A 15,296-nucleotide genomic window follows, 5' to 3' on the forward strand; every position below is an offset into this window, starting at 1 on the left:
AATGGTAAAAAATTCAACTAGATTCGACAACGTTAAGGGCTCGATCGAAACGGTCAACTCTAATCGGAAATAAGAAAACTGCATTTTGAAGCCCTAAACAGACTCCGCTGGCCAACAAGGCCCTTACATTATGGCATTAGCAATGAGTTTGACTCGTAGGGCCGTTACGCTTCCGGAAAGGTATCACAATAATCAATCGGACACCAAAAACCAAATCTGCAGCATAGTGAATAATAAGGGTAAATTGCATTGACCGCAACTATCGGCACCGAGACTTTACCGGAATGCTGTGATTTTTCAACTGTAAACGTATTTCACCATTCTTGTCATATCTTATTTCACGACTTTTTTTGCGTTTGAAGGTTCTACGTATATTTTTTTTTTTACCAGATGAGTTGTTGTCTAGATCTGTAAATATAAGGCACTTTAGCCGACGAAATTAAGGCACTTTAGCCGACCAAATTATATTTTTCGTCGGCTAAACTTTTAAAAATTTTTTCGGCTAAAGTTCACAGACTATAGCCGACGAAAAAAATTATTCAAACGACGAAAAAATAATTCGTCGGCCTGGTTTTTTTATTTTCGTCGGCTAAAGTCTTTCTTCTGGTAGTGGTTTAAGCCGACGAATTATGGTATATTTCATCGGCTAAAGTATAAAAAATGCATTAAAAAAACAGAAGGTTTAATGTAAACCATACTGACTTCCTGTTCATTTATCACCAAAATTCATATAAAATAACAGAAATATGAATTCAACATATGTAAACTATAAAGGTAATACATTCTTTTTTATTACAAATTAATGTATTACGTCCTCTAAATTAAAACTAAGGCTCGTAATCGGAATCATCCGATGAGTCTTCTTCGGTGTCAGAATTAATTTTTGGTAATCTATGCATTTCCTCATCGCTAGAGTCTTCGTCAGTTTCTTGATTTGGATCAACATCAATAAGCCTTGGCTCTTCATCACGAATTCGCACCGAACAACCCGCTTTAAAATTATTAAGGCGAACGGTAGAGGAGTTAGGAATACCTATTGCGTTGGGCTCTTGATACGCAACATTTTATTTCTCGTCTTCGGCCTCTCCAAGTGTAGCCGCCCGGTAAATGTTTAAAGAGTGCACAAGGTTGACTACTTACCACGCGTCACCCTTAGTAAGGTTATCAAGATAAAACATTTGTTTTACCGATATGGGAAAAACGAACGGGTGATCTTCGTAACAACTTGTAGTAATGTTCACCGATAATATTCCGTACTGATTGGTCTTCATGTTCTCCGGCCTAGTATCAAACCATCTACACTTGAAGAGGTCCACTGTCCTGCCTTGCCCATAAACGAGTTCCACCACTGAATGGAGAACACCGTAATAGTCAACTCTATTCCGCCCACCATGCGCCATCACCCCAGAATTCTGTGTTTTCCGTCTGCTGTCTCTCTGTTCACATATAAATTGCACGCCATTCACCTTGCACATTGGATAAACTCTTGACATTATCGGTTTTATCGCTAGAAGTCTTAGTTCGTGCGACCAATTTGGGTGACCATCAAATTGAATATGGTTCATCTGCAACCAACCATTCAACTGTAAATATGGATAATTATGCAATAAACATAAACATGTATAAAAATATTGAATTACGTACCCAGCAAGCCAAAATAGTTTGCGAACTCCCTGTTGTGGTACTCGAGATCACCATGAATATCTGGACAATATAGATAGATGTCTTTCCAGTATTCAACTTCTCGATAGTTAATCAATACCCACCAGTGGGCAATGACTAGCTCATGTGGTTGCAACTTGTAGGAGTCTAGCAAAATTCCATAAACTTCAACATCATTGGAGAGTATGGAAAAATTGAACTTCGGTACATCTACCGGTATGGTTTGCGGAGTTTCCTTCAACGCTCTTAAATACAACTTCTGTAGGTGATAAAACGTATTTGCACACGCATTAATTAACCTTGTCAACAAATCAATCATAGTATAAAGCAAGCAGGGATCGTTCTAAACCGGGGATCCAACTACAGGGTAGATCCATCTAATCTAATAAAAATGTCGAAATAAGCATATAGGGTTTAAAGGTTTTGATGATTTTGGAATAAACATTGAAAATAAATCCTAAATTACCTTTATACATATTTACATGTGATCAACCAACAATCATGCAAACACAACCAAACAACCATGCAAGAACAAAGAAGACGATCTCTAATTTCAATTAAGTCCACACCGTGAGCAAATACACAACCTAAATTTGATATGCACATAAGTTCCTACGTGGTTCCTATAACATAGACATACTTTGAATTAGACTACGGGTTTCATTCAACATCGTGACACAAACAAGCTCGGCTATGTGCTCTACTTATAGGTCACACACATAAACTAATAATGCAATTACGTATCACATAAAGAATCGATGTGTTTAAGCACAAGTCCAAATCAAACATAGGTAGAAAATTGGTGAAATAACAAAGACGATGCAACTTATCAACTACTTGTATCAAAGTCGAACTTTGGATGATTAACACATGCAATATCAACTACTTGTATCAACTACACATGATAATGGAAGAATGCACCGAAAATCTTAAAGTATATAGACATAAAACTCACGGCATAAAACCTAAAATCATTGATTAAAAATTGAAAACTTTAATTCAAAACATGGTTCAAAAGTGTTTCTATCTCATAGATAAGAATCGAAACATACTTAAGCAAAAACCTAAAACAAACATCAAGAAGAACAAACACATACTAATCCAAAAGTAAAAGATGAAATACACTCTCAGAATATCCCTACTTGTGCTATTCTTCGAGTGAGCGAAATCCTAGTCTACGTGCTTTGGATCAAGGATGATGGTGGAATCGGATTATGGTGTTTGGAGGTTGATGGAGTTTCGGCAAAGGCTTTGGTGTTATTTGCACGGGTTGATGATGATAATTGCTGCCATGCCGTGCCCTATTTATAGAGTAACAAGTCTTGATCTCCAAGAATTCCTCAAGCACAAGGAATCCTATTGAATCGGCAAAACCAAGTCCAAGTTGGATTTAATTTCTTCTCTTGTTCTTCAAGTAATCCTCATGCATTAAGGAATGACAAAACCATCTTGAACTTGGAAAAATCTTCTCTCTTGGGCCACACGGTCTCTTTCCTTGGTGACCTGGGAAATCTCAGGGCATCTTCCATACATATCTCGGATTGTACTTCTCCTAGCTCAAGCCGGAACTCCTAGCTACCGGCCACCTTTCCCTCATGAGTCAGGAAAACATTTCCTGGTCAACACGGGTTTAGACTTTCCTGAAATAGAAATAAGAAATTTAGAAACTAGGAAAGAGGAAAGATGGAAACCTGATCAAGACAGGAATCCTGAGTAAACAAGGATTTCCAACACTTGGCACAATTTCAACACCAAATTATTCAAATCGGAAAATACTATGTATTCTAACACTAAAACCTACATATTTCTACATTAAGCATTTATTCTACACTAAACACAAATATAAAGCTAAAACAACTAAATAGGAGTTAACAAAGGGTAAATAAAGGGTATAAACATATTAAGAACGTCACACTTTGTGCTCCTATCAGTAGGTGACGCACTCGTGCGCAATATATGCTTCAGCTATACATCCTTCAGGCGCGGATTTATTAGCCATATAATCTTTGTAGTCTCCAAGTTGCCTTTAAATTAAGTTGTAAAGTGTTATGATTATTGAATATGTATATCGAGGAATTCAGGTGTAAAAAAACGTACATTTCCATGGGATACATCCAAGTGTAGTGTACTGGATCGGTAAGCAACAATTGCTCAGGAAGATGAATCATCAGGTGAGGCATGATGTCAAAAAAATTTGGAGGAAATATCCTCTCAAATTTACACATGATATAAATGATGTCCTCTTGCATTTCTCGAAGGTTAGATTTTTTCACTTCCCGTGTGCATAACTTCTGGAAGAATCTTGCCAACGTTACTAACGGTTCCACCACCTGACGGGGAAGGAACGGTCGAATTAAAACAGGGAAGAGACGTTATAGCAGGATATGACAGTTATGACTCTTCAACCCATACATCTTATTGTCCCGGAAGTTCACACACAGGGCTATATTTCCTGCATAGCCTGAAGGATACTTCACACAACTCATCCACTTGAAAATTACGTTCTTCTGGTCAGGCTTCACGGTGTATGGAGCTTGAGGCATTTTTTCCTTCTCTTGTTTCAACCACAGATGTCTTCTTAATTGCATTTTTTTTAGATCAATGCGTGTCTTAGGACTGTCTTTCGTCTTCCCCTCTAAGTTCAGCACTGTGCCCACCACACTGTCGCAAACAATCTTTTCTATGTGCATCACATCTAGGTAGTGCCTGATCAACAACTTACTCTAGTATGGGAGTTCCCAGAATATGCTCTTATGTGTCCATAATTTGTACCTATCGGGTCTTTTAGGTATTGCTGCCACAATATTGGGATGATTGCTAAGCTGCCCAAAATCGTACTCATTAAGCACTGCTAAAATTTCTTCTCCCGTCCATCTTTTGGGAGGCATACCGTTTTCTACGGTCCCATCAAATGTCTGTGTATCGAACCGCCATTCGTGATTATATGGAAAGAGAGTACGGTGACCCAATTTGCATATCTTGTTGCAATGACTGCTACTCCCCTCATCGCTAAGGCACTTTGGACAAGCCTTGTATCCCCTAACAACGTTGCCCGACAACATCCCACGGGTAGGAAAATCACTGATGGTACCAACAACCATGATATGCATCTGGAACATCTCGTGCATGTATTTGTCATAAGTGGGATGACCAACATCCCACAAAAACTTAAGCTCTTCAATCAAATGTCTTAAATACACATCGAGACACTTCCCTAGATAACCGGGCCCCGGAATCAACAAACTCAACATATTGTATTCCTTCTTCATGCACATCCATGGAGGAAGGTTGTACAGTACCAAAATCACCGGCCATACACTGTATTGAAGACTCATGTTGCCAAAAGGGTTGAACCAGTCGGATGAGAGCCCGAGCCTCACATTTCGGACCTCTGACGCAAAATGAGGAAACTCCCTGTCTATATGCTTCTATGCCTCCCCGTCAGCAGGGTGTATAAGGGTATATTCGACATGCAATTCCCTATCAGCGTGCCATCTCATAGCTTGGGCCGTGTGTGAAGACATGTACAACCGCTCCAGCCTATCTCTCAACGGGAAATACCGAAGTACCTTCACAGGTTTCCTATTGCCTGCAGGAGTCAGCTTATACCTGTTAGTGTGACATACCGAACATGCGTCAAGGCCACCAAGGCCATTCCCTTCTGGATATTTACCCCAGAAGAGAACGCAGTCATATCTGCATGTATGGATCTTGATGTAGGAATTCCCAATATCTTTCAGGATACATCGGACCTTATGATGAGTGGTAGGAAGACGATGACCGTGGGGCAGCATCGAAGCAGTGTACTGTAGATAATCATCAACAGCCTTCACGGTCGATTTTGTCTCAACTTTAATCTTCATTACGTCCATCACACTTTCAAGAACGGTCTTCTGGCAACCGGGATACACAGGGGTCTGTTGGAAAGCAAGCAGTTTGTTGTACTTGTCAATACCAGCCGTGTTGATAACTCTAGGGAAGGGCTGCACCGGCTCAGGCATATACTGTCCTTGAGCGCATACACCGCTCTCATAAGGAAACATGTCGTTGATGAAGGCCGTTGTTGGATCGTTGGATGTACTGCCCGTCTCAGAAAATTGCCCATGATCATGCGGACCCCCTGATGATGTTTCACCGTGATATAACCAACATGTGTACTTCTCCCAAAACCTGTTACTCTTCAGTGCTGCCATACTTTGTCAATCGCAAATCGATGCATATCGCTGCGACACTGACATTTCGTGCACGGGCAATAGAAAATTGTATTCCCGTTAGCATTAGCCAGCGCATATTCCAGAAAATTCATAACTCATTTACCATATCTTTTGTCCCATTTTGGATGCGAAATCCAACTCTTATCCATATCCTGAAAATATAACAAAATATATATGTATAACTCTAGCTAATTATTAATTAAATTTCATATATAAAATCTCAATTCATTTAGTATTCTACGTACTACAACTAATTAATAACAAATTAATTAACATATATATATATATATACTTAATAATTACATAACAATATTATATATATCAACATCATCACAAAATTATCATCAACTCATCACATCAACAACTTCATACCATCAACACAATATTATAAATTAATTAACATATATATATATATATATATCTACTACTTATTAACAACAACTTCATATATATCATCAAATCATCAACCAAATCGATCAACATATATATATATATATATATATACACATCCAACGTACTCAAAATCGATCAACTCAATCACACTCAAAATCGATCAACTCAAATAAAACTCAAAATCAACATATATATACATATACGTATCTATATATAGCTCCACAAACTAATTATGGACATATTTCGATAACACCCAAACTTTTTCTCCCGTTTTATTTTCCCAAATGAGCTGTTGTCCAGATTTGCAAATATAAGCCACTTTAGCCGACGAAATTTTAATTTCGTAGGCTAAACTTTAAAAAATTTCGTCGGCTAAAGTTCACAGACTATAGCCGACGAAAAAAATTATTTAGCCGACGAAATTTTAATTTCGTCAGCTAAAGTTGACCATGGCCAACGAAAATTTAAATTAGCGGACGATGGAAAATTTCGTCGGCTAAAGTGGACTTTAGCCGACGAAAAAATAATTCGTCGGCCTGGTTTTTTTATTTTCGTTAGCTAAAGCCTTTCTTCTGGTAGTGTTTCCTCTGGGCCTTCGGTTTCAAATACCCAGTTTGCACACTAAGTTATTTGAGGTCGAGCGTACATCTAGTCGAGGCATAGCCAAATAGTCAGAGGCTGCTCCCGTTTATTCTTTATTCATTGTTTTTCTTTCATTATTAGTTATGCTCTGATAATCCAGTAAGTAAACTTATTGAATGTCTTTGTTGTTGGAAGTTTGTTGTTGGAAGTGGAATTCTTTTAGATTAGTATTTGATATTGTGGGAGATGTGATGAACTTGGGGAGCAGGAAGGCTCTAGGAGTACAAGGTTGGATTATGATTTTAGAAGTGTGTTTGCAGGTGTTTTTAGGAAGGGTTGTCCATTTTCAAGGGAGGTTATGCCAAATTTCCAGTAGTATCTCTTTTGGAGGTGGTCCTCGAAATGTTCATTTCGGATTTCGGATTTTAGGGTGAAATCCGTGGTGGGTTCTGACATCTCACCCAATCACCTCCACCAATCGATTCACCGCTCAAACTAAGCCATACCCAACCCAAATCAACAACCCGCAACTACCCCAACGTTGGTTCTCAATCCCTAGACCATTGCCTCGCCGATCGTGGGACGATCTCCGGCCAACTCCTCAGTCCACCGCTACCCCCGTTCCGCTTAGCTACTGACAAGGAGCAAAACTCAAAAGCCTTGAAGCCCGATGACGCCGTACACGTCGCTGCTGGAGCGTGGGCAGCCTTAGCTCCGCCGTCAGCTCCGTCAATTCTAACTCCTCACTTGGTAAGCTACGTTTCACTCTTTCTTCCTAGTAAAGTCCGCTGTTTTGGAATTGGTTGAGATAGTTGACTATGTTGTTTTGGGTATATGTGAGGTTTGGTGTTAATCGGTTTTTGGGTATGAAATGGAATTGAGGAAGCTATGTTTTGGGATGCCTGAAGAAGGAGAAGTCCGTTGAGTGGGTCAGCTTCACTGTTTTGGATTGAAATCGGTGATGGTAAGGATTATGTTTATGCACTGCTTTGGGAGTATGGTTTTGGTCAAAGGTTGATTGTTGTTGACTTATTGCTGTTAGGGTTACTCGGCCCTTTGAAGGTGGATTTCATTGGCAAGGTTCAGTTTTTGGTCAATTTGGAGAAGAAGTGTGGTAGGGGTCTGAGTGTTGGGAGTTCTTTTGTTTCTTGCATTGTGTGTTTATTAAAGTTGTTAATTGATGAAGTAGTGGTATTGTTTTTGGTTTATACTGGGTTTGTGAATGACCAAAGGTGGTGCCACTCGAGTGATTATGAGATTAGGTATATTGCTATGAAAATTTAGAATTGGGTATTGCAAAAACAATTAGTTTTGTTAAAAGTGGAGAACCTGATTTCAATTATGAAAAATTATTTTTGGGTGGCTCTTGAAGAAGTTGGTAATAAGGAATTTGGACAATAGCTATTTCTAAGTATAATTGGTAGTGAGGTTAAACTAAAGTGGGATCTTTATGAAACAATTGCAAGCGTCGTAGCCGTATATAGTAATAATTCATATAGGGGATATGCACGTATATACATACGTGCTTTTCCACTATAATGGTTTAGCAATTAGCCGTCATTATGGTGTGGCGTGAGCGTGGGACGCAAGCGTCGTAGCCCTATATGAAAGTAGTAATTCATATAGGGGATATGCACGTATATACACCAGTCTTTTCCGCCATAATGATGTAGCGTTTGAAATTCTATTATAGTGTGACGTGATCGTAGGACGCAAGCGTTGTAGCCTTGTATGAAATTCTATTTTTCATAAGAATTCATACAAGGAGTATGACGTGTGTAAATACATACATATATACTATGGCTTGAGAGGCTCTATATTATAAAGTTTTGGAGACTAGCGGGGCTACTCACGTATTTGCCAGTTTTTAAGTTAAAAGCTTTTGAGCTTATCGCATGCAGCATAGCTTTTCTATAGAAATTAAATCGGGAAAGCATAAATATTTTTATTTGTTCATTTCTTTTAAATTTATTTTTGTCCACTCACTCTAACGTTTTCAATTGCTTCTCCCCTGGGTCTTTCGATTTTAAATGCCCAGTTTGCAAGTTAGCATAGTTGAGGTCGGGCGTACATGGAGTTGAGGCATAGTCCATATTATAGCTTCCGCTTATTTGTATATTATGTTTTCTTTCTTCCCTATTAGAGTTACTCTGAACCTATGAATTGTTGGATATGAGATTAGTTTAGATTAGTAAATAAATTGGGTGGTGTTGTGAATTTGGGGAGCACAAAGGCTCCAGGTGTTTGAGGTTGGATTTGGAAATTTTAGAAGTGTTTGCAGGTGCTTTTACGAAGGGTTGTCCATTTTTAAAGGATGTTATGCCAAATTTTCTGTAGCGTCTCCTTTGGAGGTGGTCCTCGCAGGGTTTACCTCGGATTTCAGGGTGAAATTCGGGGTGAGTCTTGACATTTCATGCTGCAGTTTATAGGCTCATGTCACCCATGTGGTGTATTTTTATCTCTTTGTGGATTATTTCGGCTTGGTCTAACACGGGATGACTCGGTTCCTCATACCACTGTCAATCGGTCCCAACTTTTTCCAGATTTTTTAGTCACCCAACACCAAAACGACCCATCAACTATCATCGTATACCTTTATGTGAGCTTGTGTGGCTGCATGCTTAAACTTTAATATCACACTTATCTATTAGATTATGAGTGCTCACGCATGGGTTCCTCACCCCATATTTTTGTTGGTTACAGTTCTTGGTCCTCTCTCGTCAGCCTCTTCTCTTCCATGATTTGGGTTTCAATGGTGGATTGTATGGTGTTGTTTAGAGGGAGTTTTCCCGCTAAGTCGTGGATTCCTATATATTTGTGCATTGGGATTTGAGTGGCATCAATTACTCGGACATTAGTGCTCCGATTTAGCACTCCTCATTATCTTACGATTGGTAGCGGTGAAGGTGACGACAATGTTAGCATGCATGGGTGGTGAGTGTGGTAGATTAGTTGGTGTTGCATTTCCTTATTCACTTTTAGGGCCTTTGATACATAGATTAGCGAGTTGTTGGTTTCCTTTTACTCTTTCTAATTTGATCGAGTTGGAGACTCATGTTCTTTGTTTTTAGTAGCTTTTCGACCTCGCTAGATTAATGAATTATTCATTACTCTAAAAACAAAACTATTCAAAGTGTTTATATAGTTAATTATATTCAAACTTACACAATAATAATTTTGTCTAGATTAGCTAGATGGGAAACGGCAGTGAAGTTGAGACTTAAGTTTGAAGCAACATAGAAAGCAAAGATAAACACTATCTAAGAAAAAAACAAAACACTCGTGGTACATTCTTCTTGTCTTTATGTATCGTTTTCCATATGTTTTTTTTTTCTTTGGTTACAAAGGGGTTTTGATACACAACTCCTGAATCCTTCTTTCTTTTTCTTTTTTAAGAACTCTTTTGGTGAAAATTATTTACCTCTTCTGCAACTTCTTGGAAAAGCTCGGTACTCAAACATCTTGAAATTCAATTAAAGATGTACCGTTAATGAATAAAGGATATGAATTGATGAACCTAATTGAATCTATGGACAACATGATTATTGTTAGTTATATGAAGAGCAAAACTATAAAAGTAAAATTCGTGCTCCACGTTTTACTTTTCTCATTTCAAACTCTTTCTTAAGTTGTTTCCGGATTTGCATACATTTTTTGATTAGTGAAAGCTAGCTCAATAGTTGGAACTTGGAATGATATATGGGGCGATGCTTGATCGTGAGACGGCGTTTCTTGTTGTACAGAAGTTGCATCCGTCTGGTTGCTGGTATAGCTGAATGAACTTTCAGGCCAGTTATTATTTGGTGAAGCAATCACTTCATTATCTGGAGCACCAATAGTCCTAGCTTCATCTCTACCGCTACTTTCAAAAGTACGAGAGCTCGGTTCTTTTTCATTGAAAATCTTGAACATGGTCCTAATCATTTTCCACTTGGAAACTCTTGAATCGGTAGACACCAAAACTTGCTTATGCTTTTGAAAGAAGGAAATTGTAAATAGGAGTAGAGCAAACATTGAAACTACCCCCACAATGAGAAATAGGATCCAAAAGCTCTCAAGGCCAAGACTATTGCTGTAAAATTTCTCGGTATCATTACAATTGGTTTCGTTCTTGATCCATTTGTCTTGAATGTTCATTATCTTCTCTCCGTCAGTAAGATTGAGAATTGCTTGTGAAAAATCAGGTATAAGAGGAGAACCTTTTGGAAATACCTGTAAAGTCAATATAAAAAGAAATAACATATGAGAATTGAGAAATCGTAGGAAATCTATGATTGTAATAGCCATAGTTAATTAGAAAATAAATTCTGATACTATGACAGTATGATGAAAGAGATCTTACGAAGGCATGACCATTAGTTTCAAATATTGGTCCAATCATGGTATACTTGGAGCAATATTATGTAACAAAAAGCTTCATATATGGGGTTTCATGAAAAATAGCAGCAATGCCACCATTTGCACTCCCCTTTGAAAGAGCTTCTTCTATGTCTTCCATATTTTCATAACCTTTAAGCTTGGAATCATGAAAACCCTTTTGTCTCAAGATATCATAAATATAAGAACTCTCCATATAGCCCACATTTTCTCTATTCCTCAGTAGATCATTTATATCTGTAACAGTTGGTTGGAGTTGTTGGATCGTCAATAGTGATGCTAGATTAGCTGTATAGCTCTGTGTCACTATTAGCACGACGAATATCCATATGATCATCACAAATCTTGATAAGTTACTAACCACTTTTTCCCCTGTAAAATGAAAATGCAGTATACAAAAGTATGTTGGAAAAGTAAGTAGCAAATATAAACATATGTAATCTGTGATAGAGAAAGAAAAAGAGAACGAATCAATAATCTGTGTATGGATAATTACTTTGTGAAAAAACCATGGTTGAGAAAGAGAACCAGAAGCTTGTGCCAACTTGAGGCGAAGGAGTACCACGAAAATCGTCATTAAATTGATGTTCAAGCACCCAAATTACAAAACCAATGAAGATGAAAAAACACAAAGTTGTCATCCAGAGGTCCCATGTCAAAGGCTTCAAAAAAACCCAGGCACTTTTGGTCCTCTTGTCTTGTACTGGCACAACCATCACTACGTCAGCTTTACTGTATGGCATAGTAAAGCCCACATTCAATGACCTATTTGCTCTGATCGTTACATCTCCAACTACAGCATCAAATTTCTGTCAAGTAATACAACAAAATAAAATGTTGTCAAGCAAAACAGAACTTATTAAATTCATTGCTCATCCTTCAAAATAAGGTATATCATAAAAGAAAAATGGGAACGTATATAATGACAATGTACTTTACCCCATCATGTACTTGATACACCATATCATTGTATGTGCCATTAGCCTTTTCAAATGGAACAAACTCGTAAGGAAGTGCATATGGTAAAATCTCCAATACGGCCTTAAAGACGTCAATAACGAACCCAGTGGCATCCACTGTATTAGTGCTTGGATATCTAGATACTTTAACGAACTCTAGAAAACCATTCTGCATAGGAACACCTATTCTTAACTTGGTACCATTTGCTGGGATATCGCATCCTTTAGGAGTTGATAATGAGTCTCCAGGCCATAAAATAGGTCGAAGATCGCACTTCGAATTAGTTGATATTTTGCTTCTTCTTGTTGCATTCAACTGCTTTACTATCCTTCCCTTTTCTGGTGTCCAATATCCAACTGTTCTTACTCCATCACCATTCACATTAACAATCTTAAAAGTTGATATATTAAGTTGCCTATCAACAAGACTGAAGTTTGCAGCAATACCTTTGAAACTAATAGTGGATAATGCACGAGAAAGTTTTGAACCTAATTGAGAGACCTCAAAAGTATCAAGATCTGTTGAATTGAAGGAAGAAGCAATCCTCTTTTGGAATGCGAAGCGTACATCAGCAACTTTCTCAAATGCCATGGCTAATGCAAAAGTAGCATCGTATGCCCGCAATCCAAAAGCATCTAATTGAACATCAATGCTTTTCGGATTGTCTAGTTGGAATTTTCTTTTCCACCTTGATATGAATTGTCTAAGCTTCATTGTCCTTGGAAAATAACTTTCTACACCTAACAGGCCTTGCATCGAATCAAGGACTGAAGCCATAGACTTTAAATTGTTTCCAATACCATTAGTCGTGATCCAAACAAATCCCTCACTCATCATTCCCAACTCTTTTGCCTTAGAAAATAACCGAGAGGAAAGATTAGGCTTCATATGCACAATGAAGACTCGAGTCTGCATCGTCATCAACTTGTAAAGCTCCTTTTCAATTTCAACATCAGTGGCTGATTCATGAATTGAACTTCTGTATGGGATATGAGCATCAACCTCTTGCAAGGCATCCATTAGGAAAGGTATGATTCCCTCCCCGTACATATTGTCTACGTAGATGGGCACAACTTGTCTCCATCCAAACTTTTGAACGATACCACTTACAGCTTTCACTTGATTCAAGTCATTTTGTGCGAATCTAAAAAAATAGGAACTCTGAAGTGAAGTAAGAGAGGGGCTTGTTGCAGAAAATGATATGATGGGTACATGAGCTTGTTGTCCAAGATTAACAACGAAACTTGTCTGCATTGACGATACCGGTCCTAAGATGGCTTTCACTTCTACATTCTTTATCAGATCTAAAGCTGTGTTTTCAGTTCATTGTAAAAGAAAAACAAAAAGGTAATTAGTTCAATAAGTTTCAGAACTCATGAGCTTATTACAATGGCAGAGAACAAAATGTAATTAGGTTTATACAATCATATATATTGTCTCTAACATTTGGTCATGACTGCTGCCTGACCGCTTTGAATTTGTTATAAGCATTGGCCATTTAGAAGCCAATTATATATTTTTTTATCAGTTAAACAACTTAAATGCTACAACGAGTCTTTTATGAGTCGAACTCATGGCCTTACACTTTTAAACTGGAGATTATGCCGCTAGACCATGGTATTAGACTTTTTCTTTTCTTTTTCTTTTTGGGTATCCAGTTAGAGTGGTTTTAAATACACATTCCTAATTACTTTATACACATCCCTATTACTTGACATTCAAATCAGATTCAAATCAGATTTTAATGGTATATTACTTTATACACATCCCTATTATATGAGTAATACATTAGGAAAATCTAAACAAATTAAAAACATAGAATTTTTTTTTTATACAAAAAAAAAAAAACACAGAACTTACTTTTGTTTTTAGAAAATACTCAAAGTAAATACAAATTGTGCAAGGAAGTTCGGATATTCATTATAGTTCCTCTTCTCTTCTTCTTTTTCACCCAAACATACTTGAGGTATGTATTCTTCATCGTGGTATCATTTTGATGTTTAAGGATTTGAAATGAACATTAGCTCGATCTGTAAGGATTTCTTTAGAACTAACACAGATAGGAAATATGAACACCTACAAAATGTCAATTTATATTAATATTAATATATACTAATCATACAATATAGTCTTAATATAGTAAAATAATATGATGTTTCATGAATTTTTAGATTAAGGATATTTTGGGTACTTTTTGGGTTGTGTATATAGTAAAATATTAGAATGAGAAATTAATTAAGTGGTGTATTGAGTAAGAAATGTGTATCAAGCTATGTTGCACCATTTCACTCGCATTTCGCGTTTCGGAAACGAAACACGTTTCCACAAAAGTATTATTTTGAAATGCTACCAAAATGCGTTTTGCCTTTAATGGAAACGTTTTGTGTAATTGTTATCTCCGAAACGTGGGGGCAAATTTGACCAATAATTAAACTTTTTTTGGGTTTGGGTTTGGATTTAGATTGACTATTATGTGATGAAGTTCTTTGTTATTAATTTGTATTATAATTTGATTATGCATGTTTGTTTGGATTTGGATTGATATTTTTTTTTTAAGAAAGTATTTTGTTGATGTTATTTTTTTTAATTATATTTATTATAATAAATATTATATTTATTTTAATTTTGGCGTTTCCTTCACGTTTCGTATCGGACTATATTTTGATTTTGACGTTTCCGCGTATCAGATCGTATCGGAAACCGAAATTCGTTTTCGTTTCCGTGCGTATATAAAAATTTTCATCTAGTTATTTCTAACAAATTGAATATTTTACTTTTCGGTATTACTAATTTTATGACAAGTATATTCTTAGAATATATATATATATACAGACACACCCACGCACATTAGAAGAACATTATATTCCTTTTCAATTTTGTATATTGATTATTATAAATTTTGTGTTCATCGATCTATTTATTATTAGGTAGCTAATTATAGTGCATATAACACAAATTTTTATTCAATAGAACCTGTTATAACAATGTTGAAATATAGCAATTACCCATTTATAGCAACATATATATAACGTATATATGCATGTATATATGAGAGAGAGAGAGAGAGAGAGAGAGAGAGAGAGAGAGAGAGAGAGAGAGAGAGACGCG

At 37.0% G+C, this 15,296-nt stretch overlaps 1 pseudogene; it reads right to left on the minus strand.

Annotated features, from left to right (window-relative positions):
* Nucleotides 1-10,475: 10,475 nt before the first annotated feature.
* Nucleotides 10,476-15,296, minus strand: part of LOC101300329 — a 5,514-nt pseudogene continuing 693 nt past the window's right edge.

Source organism: Fragaria vesca, linkage group LG3, assembly GCF_000184155.1.
Source record: "Fragaria vesca subsp. vesca linkage group LG3, FraVesHawaii_1.0, whole genome shotgun sequence".
Lineage (NCBI taxonomy): Eukaryota > Viridiplantae > Streptophyta > Magnoliopsida > Rosales > Rosaceae > Fragaria > Fragaria vesca.